The following is a 13,734-nucleotide window of genomic DNA, read 5'->3' as shown; positions in this document are numbered from 1 at the left end:
TGTTCAGTTAGTTCCCTTTTTAAGGTTGCAAATCAATACTGCTTTCCACAAACTTGGTGGGGGGTGCTAGCAAGTTAGGAACAGAAAGGTTTTTTAGGGGGGGGTAAAAAACTTTTTTTCTTCTAAAACTGCCCTTGGACCTTTCAGCGCACATCCCACAAAATATTGACTTTATAAATTTGGACTGAAAACAGGAGTCTGGCCTTCAAGTATGGTTTAAATGTACAGTAGGCCTATTCATTTTTTTTTAATTCTTTGAAAATAAGAAATAATCAATCATCTAGGCATCTAAAAAACACATTATTCATGTGTCTAAAATATTTGGACTTCAAGAATGGTTTAAATGTACAGTAGGCCTATTCATTTTTTTTTCAATTCTTTGAAAATAAGAAATAATTAATCATCTAGGCATCTAAAAAACACATTGTTCATGTGTCTAAAACATTTGGCAAGTAATTACATTTATTATTACCCTTTATTAAAATGTTTGTCATTTATATAAAGTCAACTGCTGCTTTTGTAAACCAAAATCTTCATAGTGCCCCTCCCTACATGTTACCTTTGGAGAACTGGTTAAAAAAATGTCTGCAATTGATATCCAATTTGCATCTAGTCTTCTATTTCATGTGTACCAGTAGGCCTACTGGTTTCCTTTCTGAAATGCATAATGTGTTTAGACAGGGCATACAGGACATCATTTGCTGGGTTATCTAGTCATTAAAGATAGAAGGTTGCTTCCCTTAAACTTTGAGATACAAAGACCAGTATAAATCACCCTATTGAATTTCGAACCAACCATTAAAGGGAATGCATCGAACACTTTATGAAGAAGATTTGAATAGTGTCATAGTTTTTGTATTAATTTCTTTCTCTCTCTCTCTCTCTGAACTGTCACTCCACCCCCCCCCCTTAATCTGTACATCTCTCCCTCTTTCCATCTCTTCCTTTCTCCGTGTCCATGCCCCCCTCCCCTTTTTTCTCTCTCAGTCTCTCTTTATTTGGATCAGAAAAACTAGCTCATCATAATACCTGCCCATGAGCCGGGTTATATTGTGTAGAAGTACCGGAGCATGAATTCTTTGCACCCAATAAAGGGCAAGTAGTGAGTACATAGGTAGGCTTTTAGAATAATCAAATCATCCAGCTGAAAACTACATATCTCTCCCATAGCAATATCTGCATGCAGAGCACACCAAGTAAATAGGCACTCCATTTAATTGCATTGACGCCCAATGGCGACAATGCATTGTTCTTGTTCCATATTCCTATTCCGTAATCTTCTTCTTCTTCTTCCACCAAAATCCCATTTGTTTAACACATGGTTTTGTTAGCTCTACCCTGACTCCGTCCCTGATCCAAATTCATCCAAATTTGGTAGACATGTTGTCCAGCATCCCTAGTTGTGCCTCTCGTCTTCCATTTTCCAAAATCACTCATGCATGACCATCCAGGCGCCATTTTGTCAATTTCAAGTCCATTTGCATACCATTCTTCATTCTTTCATATCTCAGTTATCCTGCATGCTACAGACTTGTAACAAATTGCTATAGATAGTCCAAGAGTTGCTCCATCATCTGCGACGTATAACTTGACCTCCAAAATGCCATCTTCATGCCTTAAATTCAAATCCGAAATAGCCTTCCTTCAAAAACTTCATATTTATTGAAATGTAATGTCTAAAAGTCGTAAAATGGCCGTAACTTTTCTGTTTTTATTCATTTTGCGCTCATTCTTTTAGAAATTGATTACGGTATCATAACATACATGCTACTAAGTTTTCACGCATCATTGATCTTCCGTCATTGAAATAGCGCCCTCTAAAGTTTCAAAAACGCTTACCTTTGAATGCCCCTCATTGCGTCATGCATGGCCAAACCCGTACCCTTTCTTGGATTTAGGGTCTTCAAGATATGCCCTTTCATGCCATTTAAAAAAATATATACCTTACAACTGACGAAATATCTCAAAAATGCTCCCGAAAATCAGCAAAATACCCAAAAATGCACTTTACTGCCAGCACAACTTCAACTTGCTCTTATTTCCTTATTATTGAAGCTTATTCTTTTTAACTTGGCAGATATGAGTATTGATATATACTTAAACAGTTCGTTAATGTTTTGTAACAGAAACTAACAAATTGCTGACGTCAGCTTCAAATTATTGTGCAAAACCTTCATTTTTAATGTCTTTCTTTATATGGCATTTACTTCCGGTCTATTGCCTCCACACAAATAAAAGTGGTATCAATGTCACCGCATTGGAATACTCTTTCCAGTGGTACCAAATACGACATAGGTTACAACAGAAAATTTCAAGATAAGTCAATCTGAACACATGGTATACTGCTCACAATGCACACATTTTCAACAACCACATATGGGCCGCCAAATGGTCTAAAAAATTTTACTCGAGAATGTAACTTCCTATGGACAGCAAAATGTGCTAATATCCAATTTGATTAACATGTAATATTTGTTAGTCCTCCCCTGCCACCGTTCCTCATCAAAATTCATTCTAATTTGGCAGACATGTTATCCATAATTAGTGACCATAACTTTAGAAATAGCGCCCTCTCTTGCAAAGTCTTAAAATAGTTGAATTGCCATAACTTCTTTTGAATTTATTTTTGTCTCATATTTTCAGGGTTTGCCAATTGTATCATTTCACATAATCTAACTGTGTTTTACGCATCAGTGACCATTCCTTTAAGAAATAGCGCCCTCTAATATTTTGAGAATGTATATCATCTACAGTTTTCTTTCTATCTCCTTCTGTTTCTTGCCCTCTATTAAATCAGAGGCGTCAATGCATGCACATCGTTCTGAAACGATTGCAGTTCTAGTTAACTATCTCATCCTCGGTTTACATTTAAAAAAAACAGCATACCCACTTTATTCACACAGAAAATTGCCCAAAAATGTACATACATGTAATGGATATTGGTTCTGGAACTTGTGGTATGTTAGTATGCATGTAGCCTGTATCACCCAGGTTCGTAATGCCAAATTTAAATTGTTTTCAATATTTTCATTATCATCAATAGAACATAATAAAAATTACATTTCTGCTTCCAATAAATTAGCACCAAGTATGAGCTTGGATTGACCTTCAGAATATGAGCCATAATCACACACACCTGCTTAATACTACATGTTAAGCCTCCCCTATCAAAAAGGATTGATAAAAAAAATAAAAGAAACAATAGAAAACAATGTGTCGGAGAATACAAAATAATAGTGAAGATAGACAATTCAATAATAAAACCAGAAATTTTAGACCACTATTTGGGAAAGAGGGGGGTGAAAGTGTCAGAATGACAGATACTTGTTGCTGCTGTTGTTGTTTTAGCTTATAAGGTGCACATCATTCAGTAGTGAATATTTGTGCCAGCATGTAGTCACTCAATAGGCTTTTTCAAGTACTTGTGAACATGATGACTTTGTAACTCCTAGATCAGACAAATACAGCTTCATATTTTCAATTGTAACAAATGTTTATATTTGGATGTGAAACCGAAAGGAAATAATCAATATATTCTACCACATAATTTATGATTCATGGATAAGAGAGCCAAATCAGACAGTATCTTACATGTATTGGCAAATTAACAGGAGAGCGATAAAGCATTAAGGTGCTTTAATTCTTATTCAATCAGAAACATGAATTTGCTTTTCCCTTAATACAGGAAAAGCTCTACTGATTTGTTACTAAAAATGGTTGTGACGCCACAAAGAGGCCACTTAAAACCATATGAAACTTCTCGTGATTTTATGGGCACCTACATGTAATATCTTGTGAGTAGGCCTTATTTTCTTAGAGATATTTTTCTCTGATTTTTCTCTCTTTATTTAAATCAACATTTTTCTGAGGTGGACTTGACCTTTAACCGTTAAACTGGAGTCTAACATGTTAAACTTTGGCTAAGTTATGTTCAGAATCAGAATTTAATACAAGACCAAACTTTTGATTTAATAATATATTGTTAAGGGGCCTAGCCCATATATAGCCATCCAAATTTTCTTATCATACATTTCCCTCCCTCTCTCTCTAACGTTAATTTTATCTTACCGCATCCCACTAAACAGCCGAGCCCGTGAAAGTCCGGGGTTATCGATGACCGTCCTCCGCCGGCTGGGCATGGCCGAAACATTTTCATCTTCCTCTTCTTTGGACCCGCTACCACCATCGACATCAACACTCATCATCATTTTAGATGCTTGTTGCATCCTCGCCCTTCTCTGATCGGTCATAATTTCAGTCTATGTTCTATGATCCAACTTCAATAATGATTCTGGTACTATCTTCTAGTAGATCCTACGTTGGCCTATGTCAATAGACAAGAAAAGAGATGAGAGAGTCTGTTTGCCAAACTTGCCGAACTTCCAAAACTTCCGACCGGTCGCGCCAGCGCTAGTACGTCAGCGGCATCTCATTGCACATACCCCGGGCGCGCGTGGCGCCGCCGGTACACAGCAAATTAGTAGCTAGTCAGCCCGCGATATCGGGATTTGGAGTTGTTGGCAAACGCCATCTTGCGATAAAAACATTACAGGATTAGATCACTATATTTTGAGGGTTTCTTTATTTTGATACCTGTTTTTTTTTTAATTATAAACAAACTCTTTAAGCAAAATTATGCATTTATCATATTCACACATATTTTAGTAATGATTCACAAGTAAAGTTCTAACATTATGTATCAATTAAATAAAAATTTGTCCTTGCTTCGTTATGTGTTAGAAATGGCCACATCTATTCTTACGACTAAAACAAGACCAGTTTCTTTTCTCCATTTGCCATTGGTCAAAACTAGTTCTCGAATAAATACCTTTGTTTATACAGGGTCAAAATTATGGAATTCCCTTCCTACTTCATTGAGCCACTGATTGAAGCAATTAATTAGCCTTGTAAAAACAAGTTTAAGACAAGATTTACTGACGAAATAATAAGATCAGTCAGATGCCTGTTCGTTATATTTTGTCAAACTTTATGAATTGTCTTTTCCCAAGAATTATCCATGCAAAGATAGAGCTCTACAAATTTTCATATTTTTCTCTTCCCCCTCTTTTCTTTCTTCTTTTGTAATTTCAGAGTCTTATAATTAAGATCAAATAGAATTTGCTTGCATTCTGCATTTCACATTTAAAAAAATACTTTTTAGTGTAATTCAAGATCAAATAGAATTTGCTTGCATTCTGCATTTCACAATTTTTAAATTACTTTTTAGTGTATCTTTTGTAAATAATTATGTACATCAGCACTCTGATTATTTACTCCAATTTGTTTCATATTTTGTTTGCTTATTCTTACAGGGTCTATTGATCATGTTGATAATGTAAGTTTATAACATTCTGATGGCCTATGGCCCACAAGCTAAACTTCTTAGTTGGTCACCACATTTCTTTTCCATCTTGTCTCATGGATGTTGCTATGTTCCATGAAAAGTAGTGCATGTATTATGCATATTATTCTGTAATTTACTTTTGTTCTTTGCTATTTACTTGTATTGCATGATATACTGATGATGATGTTATCGGAACTGAAACGAAATAAAAATCCATTCATTCATTCAAAGACTATAAATGCATAATTCCGGGGATTATTGGATCTTAAAAACAAATCCAGTCAAAAATGACTAGTTAATGGGCTCAGCTGGGTGCAACTGTTTCTAGTCATATTTGACTATTTTCTAGTCATATTTTACTAGAACAGAGTTATTTCTGACTAGAATATAATTATGTCAGAAATGTGACTATCAGTGATTGCCATATCAGTTGCTCCCAGCTGACTAATGGTCTAGTCAATTTGACTAAAAAGACCGTGAGTGATAATTTTTATGTTTGAGTTTTTTTCAAACTCTTCTCAAAGAATTGATAATGTCACAAGTAAGTCTTGGGAGAAGATGCGAGGAAAAAAGGAGTAATCACGGTGACATGATGTACACCATTACAATAGTTTTTTATATTCAAGATAACAGTTCCCAATCCGCGAACTTCAAAATCGATTGATCATGGAACGGATGCATGATAGTAGTTATTGCAGCCTTTATGAATAATCTGTTTGATTAATAGTAACTGGTAGTATACGCATTCCCTGTCTGCCAATATTGCAAGAGAATGATGTTGGTTATATTTGCAAGGGATCTCCCAAAGCTGAAACCCGGATGCAATCACTCTCTGATTCCTTCACCGCTCCTCTCACCTAAAAGGACAAGTCCACCCCAACAGAAAGTTGATTTGAATAAAAAGAGGAAGATCCAACAAGAATTGCAATCAAAAATTTCATCAAAATCCGATGTAAAATAAGAAAATCATGTCATTTTAAAGTTTCGTTTAATTTCACAAAACAGTTATATGCATCCTGATCGGTATGTAAATGAGGACACTGATGACGTCATCCACTCACTATTTCTTTTGTATTTTATTATATTTATTATGAAGTATATAATATTCTAATATTCTCATTGTCAAGTGAACCAATGATTAATTCCTCCCTAAACATGAGGAATTAACATTGTTTAATAATATATGGTTCAGTCAAGTAGGTCCTAATTGTCAAATCTGTAAAAAAAAATGAAATACTAAACAATAAAAAAACAAAATAGTGAGTGATGAACAACATCGACTGACTCATTTGCATGACAATGAGTTGTGCATATAAATGATTTGTGAAAATAAGGAAAATTTTGAAATGCCATATTTTCTTATTTTAGATCCGATTTTGATGAAATTTTGCTAGTTTGATATTTCTCTATTTATTCAAATCAAAATTTTACCGGGGTGGACCTTTAATATTTTTTCTCCCACCCCTATTCTTTTACCCCCCCCCCCTTCCTTCAAATTCGTTTCTCCTCCCCCTCCCCCTATACCTAAACCCACTCGGCTCCCTCTTTCCCTCACCGCCCGCCCCAGCCTCCAGCCCCATCCCCCTCTCCCTCTCTTTCATTTACCTCCACCTTTTAGAAAATCAGAATGTATCACATTAATATTATTTATCAGTAAATAAAATATGGCCAGAAAGGATCCAAAATTTATGCCCACGATGATGTCAAAGTCAAAAACATGTCAAAGAATTCTCATGGTCAACCAGTGCCAAGAAAATTTCCATACGAGTTTAATTGGTCTGTGCGATTTTTCAGAATAAAGTTGCCATGGCAACAATCTGAGATAAGTGACTACAGACAATTGACCTTTCGGATTCGATATGACAAAAGACGGAAGAACGAAAACCGTTACTTTTTTCTGCTGCTGCTGTATTGGGGAATATACCAATTAAAAATCAAAATAAACCGTACATCTCAAAAATAACAATTCAATACACTCTTAAAAGGGATTGATCAAAATGACCAATCTGTTGGTTAATAATAATGTGTCCGACCGATAAAATTGGTCAATACAAACCAAAATTTTTTGTCGATTTGAACAAATAATTTGGTTGCTTTTGACCAATTTTATCGGTCGGACACATAGTAACCAACAGATTGGTCATTTTGACCAATCCTTTTTAAGAGTGTATGATTCATTGCCATCAGCAACACAACTCTATTTTCTGAAAACACACAATTAGTTTCAATAATAATGCTTTTCATAATGCTTGGATAATCAGGGGGCAAATATTAGGCCCTACTGCAAAATGTAACATCAAATTTATGCCCAAATAAAGTATGATTGCAATGAATGGATCTAGAAGTCATTAAGTTATAATCGTGGAGCGTTGTGGCCCAGTGGATTAGTCGTGGGTTCGAATCCCAGCCATGGCGTAATTTCCTTCGGCAAGAAATTCATCCATATTGTGCCGCACTCGACCCAGGTGAGATGAATGGGTACCCAGTAGGATTCATTCCTTGAACGCTTTAGCGCATGCATATTTGGCAGCTCAGCTACAGCGGGGGTAATAATATGATGCCAAGTATCAAAGCGCAGTTGAGTATAATGAATGGACATATTATTAATCCTAAATTAATTGCAAAGTAAATTTTCAGTAAATTAACATTGGAGGGGCAGTGTCGAGTGGTGCGGTGGGATTTGAACCTCGGAGCTTGTGGTTCAAAGTCCGGAGACTTATCCACTGAGCCACAACACCTCTACAATCATCATTCCTTCTTAAGTCCGCTCAGAGTCATACCAAAAAGTATATTAATAATTCTCGTGTTATACTCCAGACATCGAGTAGAATTTTCTTGGAAACATTCGGTTCAACCTTTTTCTGAGCTAAAGAATTTAATTTTAGGCGGAACTGACTAGTCGTGTTATTCTACACTTTAAAGACACAAAAGGCGAAAAGGTTTGAAAAGGGCAGAGGGAACAGCCGTTTCTACCCTTTTTTCAAAAACACTCGTAACCCCTCGTATATTATCCATAAAGATTATTTTAAAGAGGTTTTTAACCCTTTGATTTTAGAGTGTACTGAAAATTTTTGATATTTAGATCTAGAAAGGGACAATCTGATTTAGGAGTTATTTTTCAAAGGTAATTTCTATTAAGCTATGAGGGGGCTGTAACAAAATATCAGTCTTACATGCAGGCAGTGGCGTACCGTGGGTCACGGCATTGGGGGGGGGCACCAGCAAAAATTTTGAGTCACTTAGTGAGCGCGCGAAGCGCGCTCAGTTGTCAGGTATACTGACCTAATGGAGACATTTTAAGGAAGCACTTATAGTCATTGTAATCACGAATGAAAATACGCATCTCAGCAATCAAATAATGCGAGCGCGAAGCGCGAGCTGAAAATTTTTGATATTCAGATCTAAAAAGGGACATTATAATCGATTTTGTAATCATGATACGTACTTGTCTCGCTACTGAAACAATGCGAGCGCGAAGCGCGAGCCGAAATTTTTGTATATATTGACCCCAAACAGGGAGCTCTTAAGGACTATATTTTAGGAATCCCTTAATAGTATACATATCTCACCAAAAGTGCCAAGCGCTTGCTGATTTTGTTAGAATTACATCTGAAGACATGAAGCACTTTTTGAAGTCATTTTAATCATGATTACTATACGCATCTCACTAATCAAATATTGCGAGTGCGAAGCGCGAGCTGAAAATTTAGATAATTAAGACCTGAAGATTTAGATATAAATTCAGACCTGAAAATTTAGATAATTGAGACCTGAAGCGGGCATTCTAAGGCTTACTAGTACGAAGACCATACTATTTCACTAACCAAATGATGCGAGCGCGAAGCGCGAGCTGAAAATTTTTGATATTCAGATCAGAAAAAGGGACATTTTAAGGACTGATTTTAGGAATTATCTCACCACTCCACTGATGCGAACGTAATTACGGACAGGAAATGTTTCATATTAAGACCTTAACATGGGGCAATCATTTTAAGTAGTCATGAAAAAAGAAGCGTATGTCACTACATAAAACAATAATATATTTGGTGTATATTGACTTGAAACGGGAGTTTTTCGTACAACAGGTATATATATCTCTTTAAACTGACAATGCGAGCACCCGGAACAATGACAACATAGGCCCTGAGCAAATTATGTTTCATAAAGTTATGATAAAAATGTTTCCTATGTAATATAACATAACATGATTATAATGTAATATACCATTATAATGAATAATAATTTCTTCTTTCCCACTACGTTCCTCTTCCTTTCTCCCTCTTTTTCTCCTTTTCCCCGTTTTTTTTTTGGTCAGCCGATTGGGGGGGGCACGTGCCCCCCCATGCCCCCCCGTAGTTACGCCACTGCATGCAGGAGTCGCGGAACCATTGGGTATAGAACTAAAGGTGCAGAGGCGTCGATCCTGGGGGGCAGGGGGGCAATCGCCCCCACCAATGAAAATATCGGGGGGCAAACATATGATAATTCCGCATGTGCTAAAAACAAAATAAGATTGTAATGTTACACAGATATCAGCAAGCGAGATTGAGATACACAGCTCGTTCTTCGTTTAAATCGTGATAAAATGTCCACTTTTCAGATTGGAATATAAAAAAAAATTCAGCTCGCGCTTCGCGCTCGCATCATTTCTGTAACAAAAACCCAAGTTTGTCATGATTAAATAGGTGAATATGGTCCCATTTTCAGTTCTAAACTTCAAAAGAACTCCCACTTCGAGAAAATTAATATTTCATATAATAAAATACAAAATAAAAAGTGAGTGAGTGATGTCATCAGTTCCTCATTTGCATACCGACCGAGATGTGCATATAACTGTTTTGTGAAATGAAGCGAAACTTAAAAATGCCATAACTTTCTTATTTTACATCCGATTTTGATGAAATTTTCAGTGTTATTCTTGTTTAATTTTTCTCTTTTTATTCAAATCAAGTTTTTGTTGGGGTGGACTTGTCCTTTAAGCACTTCAACAGTGTGAATCACATATTCACAAGTCGACCCCGATATAGCAACGCATGCAACTCAATGGCTCATCGTAGAAGCCCATTAGTGCTGGGGAAAAATCACGACCAAGATAAAAAAAAAACAAAAAAAGTGTGAGAGAAAGAGAGAGAGAAAAGGAGAGAAGGGTGAAATATGATAGTTTTCTGAATATCCTGTCAAAATCTATCACAAAATTGAATTTTTCTGACAAAAATTTTGAAAATTTTGCTCACTTTCTTCGCCCTCTCGCAACTTTTTACAAATTTTACGCGATACGCCATATCTATAGCCCCCTAAAAATTACAGGCTCAGTACGCCACTTAATTCTTGGAAGTCCTCAGTAACGGTCACTTTTAGTTACAGTACTCTGAAGACGTATTCGTCTGTATACTTTTGTTAGACATGTCTATGGCGTATACCCAGATCGAATGCAGTGAAAGTGTTGCATTTCTTGCAGCCTTTTAGTAGGCAATTTATATTCAGATGAATTCAATGTACCGCGTGTGTGCAATTTCGCATTGAATTGGAACTTGTTTTTTGACCCTCATTGAAACGACATCCGAGGGATTTCCGTTCAGAGTACAGCAACATGCACGCATCCTAGGGTGGCTCCGGAATATTGTTATGGGGGGGAGGGGTGAACAAGACCTCTATTTTATTGAAGCCCTTTCCCCTTCCATGTTCTTTTTTCCGCTGGTTTCCCATTATTCCATACTTGTCCTTTTGTTTTAGGCCTACTAGTTTTAAATTAATCGAGGCGGTAGCCCCACCCCCCCCCCAAAAAAAAAAAATCACATAGAGCACCGTCCTGGCTGCATTCCCCTATCATTGATTCATATCAGTGACGTAGTGACGTACAGAATATTTATCAATATTTTGTGAAAACAGTTATCGTTATGAATATTCATTAGGTGGGCTGATGATATCCATCCCCATCACTTTCCATTTTCTTATGTTATTACATGAAATCGTAGATGTTTCATTATTTCACACATGTGTAAATGATGTGTCTCCATTATGATGAAATAAGTTGTGGCAATAAATAACTAATGCACTTAATCAGTTGTCAATCCAACTGTTTTAGTTCTTGAAAGAACATTTTTGAATAAACCTAATTTCATATAATAAAATACAAAAGAACAAATGGGGATTATTACATCAGCCAACCTAATGAATATTCATAAAGACATGCCTAGAACCGTTTCACCGATATAATGCAAATCTTTAAAATTCAATAAATTTGATATTTGTTTATCCGATTTTGATCAAATTCTCAGCAATTTGCTTTTTGAATTTTACTCTATTTATTTTTAGATATAAAAATCTCCAGCCTGGACCATCCCTTTAACACCAGAGTTTGCTGTAGATATACCCAACGAAGCCTAATAAGACTTTACCTACAACCATGAACTTTGCCTGACATTGTTGCTATTACTTGGGATTTACCATGATCGAGGTGTCAATAAAGCTACAATAGAACTATCGTGTGCACGTGCGTCTGTATAAGATTTTGCCCCTGGATCAATTTTCTGCTCATTGTCAGTCATACCTATCATAGATTGGAACTTGGGTGACGAGTCGTAATTGCTTCATCCACTTTGAGGCAGTCTTCTAATATTACAATTTATTCATGGTTTTATTCATTCGTTGATTCAAACAGACAATTATTTTCTTCCAATTCCAAGGAAAACCTTTTCAACATTATAAAGAATCGTTGGTCATAAAAGAATATGAGTTCAGGTTTTTTTTCAGACTGAATAAATCGTGACTTCCTATAAACTTGCAAATTCCCTCCATTTCCATCTTAATTTGATTTATATTAAAAATAGTATACATATTTAAAACCTACAATGTGTTGCCCAAATTTTCTAAGTGTTTTTCAACAACATATGTATTATTTTTTTTTTTGGAAACGGATACAAATATTTATGTTTATATATGCTATACAATTTGTTTTTGTGTGATCGAAGTGAAGTAAATTTGAATTGAATTGAATTGAATCTTGCATTGCCAATATAGGCTAAGGTTGAATATCACTATTACAAGCATACACATTCATGAACAAGGCACTAGAAAATGTATGTATAATTATCATTGTTTAAATAAGATTTGCAAATATGCCATACAAAATCTTTCATAAGATATTCATTTTCCCGTTTTCCGTTTTACTTCTATATGCTCGAATGAACCCGGGCCATTTTGTGTAATATAACGTTCCTGTTGATTTCTCAGTATCTGTAAATTGTCATGTTATGTTATGATTGGCATGTTATGATTGTCGTGAAACGGAAAAGGATAGAATCTGAATCATGGTTGAGTATGACGAATTAATTTTTTTATCCAACATTTTATATAGGCCCTAGATTAAATGTTAAGTCAGAAATAGGATAATGTGATCTTCAAGACTTGAGAGTATAAAAGTAACCTTTCGTCACCCAGTTACTCAGCATCGAACCTTCGAATATGAAGGTGTGTTATAAAAACCAACACGTAGACATGGTATATGTAGCCTGTCGATATCATAAAAGTCACAACACGAATCTTTCATTCAACCCGTCATAACAAATAACAATGACGGGGCTTTGACATATACACACTCTTGTGCAGCACACGCCACCGGCGTTTGATAACTTCGTCTAACGAAGATGGTGAAGGACTATATGCCTATTAAGAAGAGAAGCTATAAGGCTAAGCCAACGTAATGTCAGAGGCATATAGCGATGGTGGCTGTATATACGGCGCGCCGCGGCGGTCTTTAAACGCCGCGAGCGAATTTGTCACTCTCTCTCAAATTTCTTCCCTCGCTATTTTTTCCACCCACTCGAGGGAAATAATACTACACATCCAGAATATGGTTGGTGAGATGATGGGATGAGACAGGGGAAGAGTTTCTCTGAGAAGAAAAGCAGAATAAAGGTGAATAAGAGAGAGAGAGAGAGAGAGAGAGGGAGAGGTAGAGCGGGGTATATAGGCTGGAGAAAGAAGAAAGAGAGAGTTCAATAAATAGTCAAAGAACAAATAATGCGTGAGGACAACAACGACACTAAGAGATGAGGAACTAATCAAAGATTGGAAAAAAATATGGATTTGAGAATAAGGAAACTCTAATATTGACATTAAGTAGTTCATAGAAAAGGCAAGTGTGCGGGTGAGTAAAAAGTCTGACCTTAAAGAAAACTAAAAAAATCGAAGAAGTTTGCATTTGCAATGCTGGGAAATAGAAAATGCTTGAATAGACCATCTATATACTTTTTATAATAATAATAATAATAATAATATAGGGTATTTATATTGCGCACATATCCACCTTGTTAGGTGCTCAAGGCGCTCCTATATTACCCGGCTAAGCTAGGCGTTCATAGCGCAACACTCAGCTTTTTAAGGAATTA

This window comes from Lytechinus variegatus, chromosome 14 (assembly GCF_018143015.1).
Source record: "Lytechinus variegatus isolate NC3 chromosome 14, Lvar_3.0, whole genome shotgun sequence".
Lineage (NCBI taxonomy): Eukaryota > Metazoa > Echinodermata > Echinoidea > Temnopleuroida > Toxopneustidae > Lytechinus > Lytechinus variegatus.
This window is presented reverse-complemented; position numbering follows the sequence as displayed.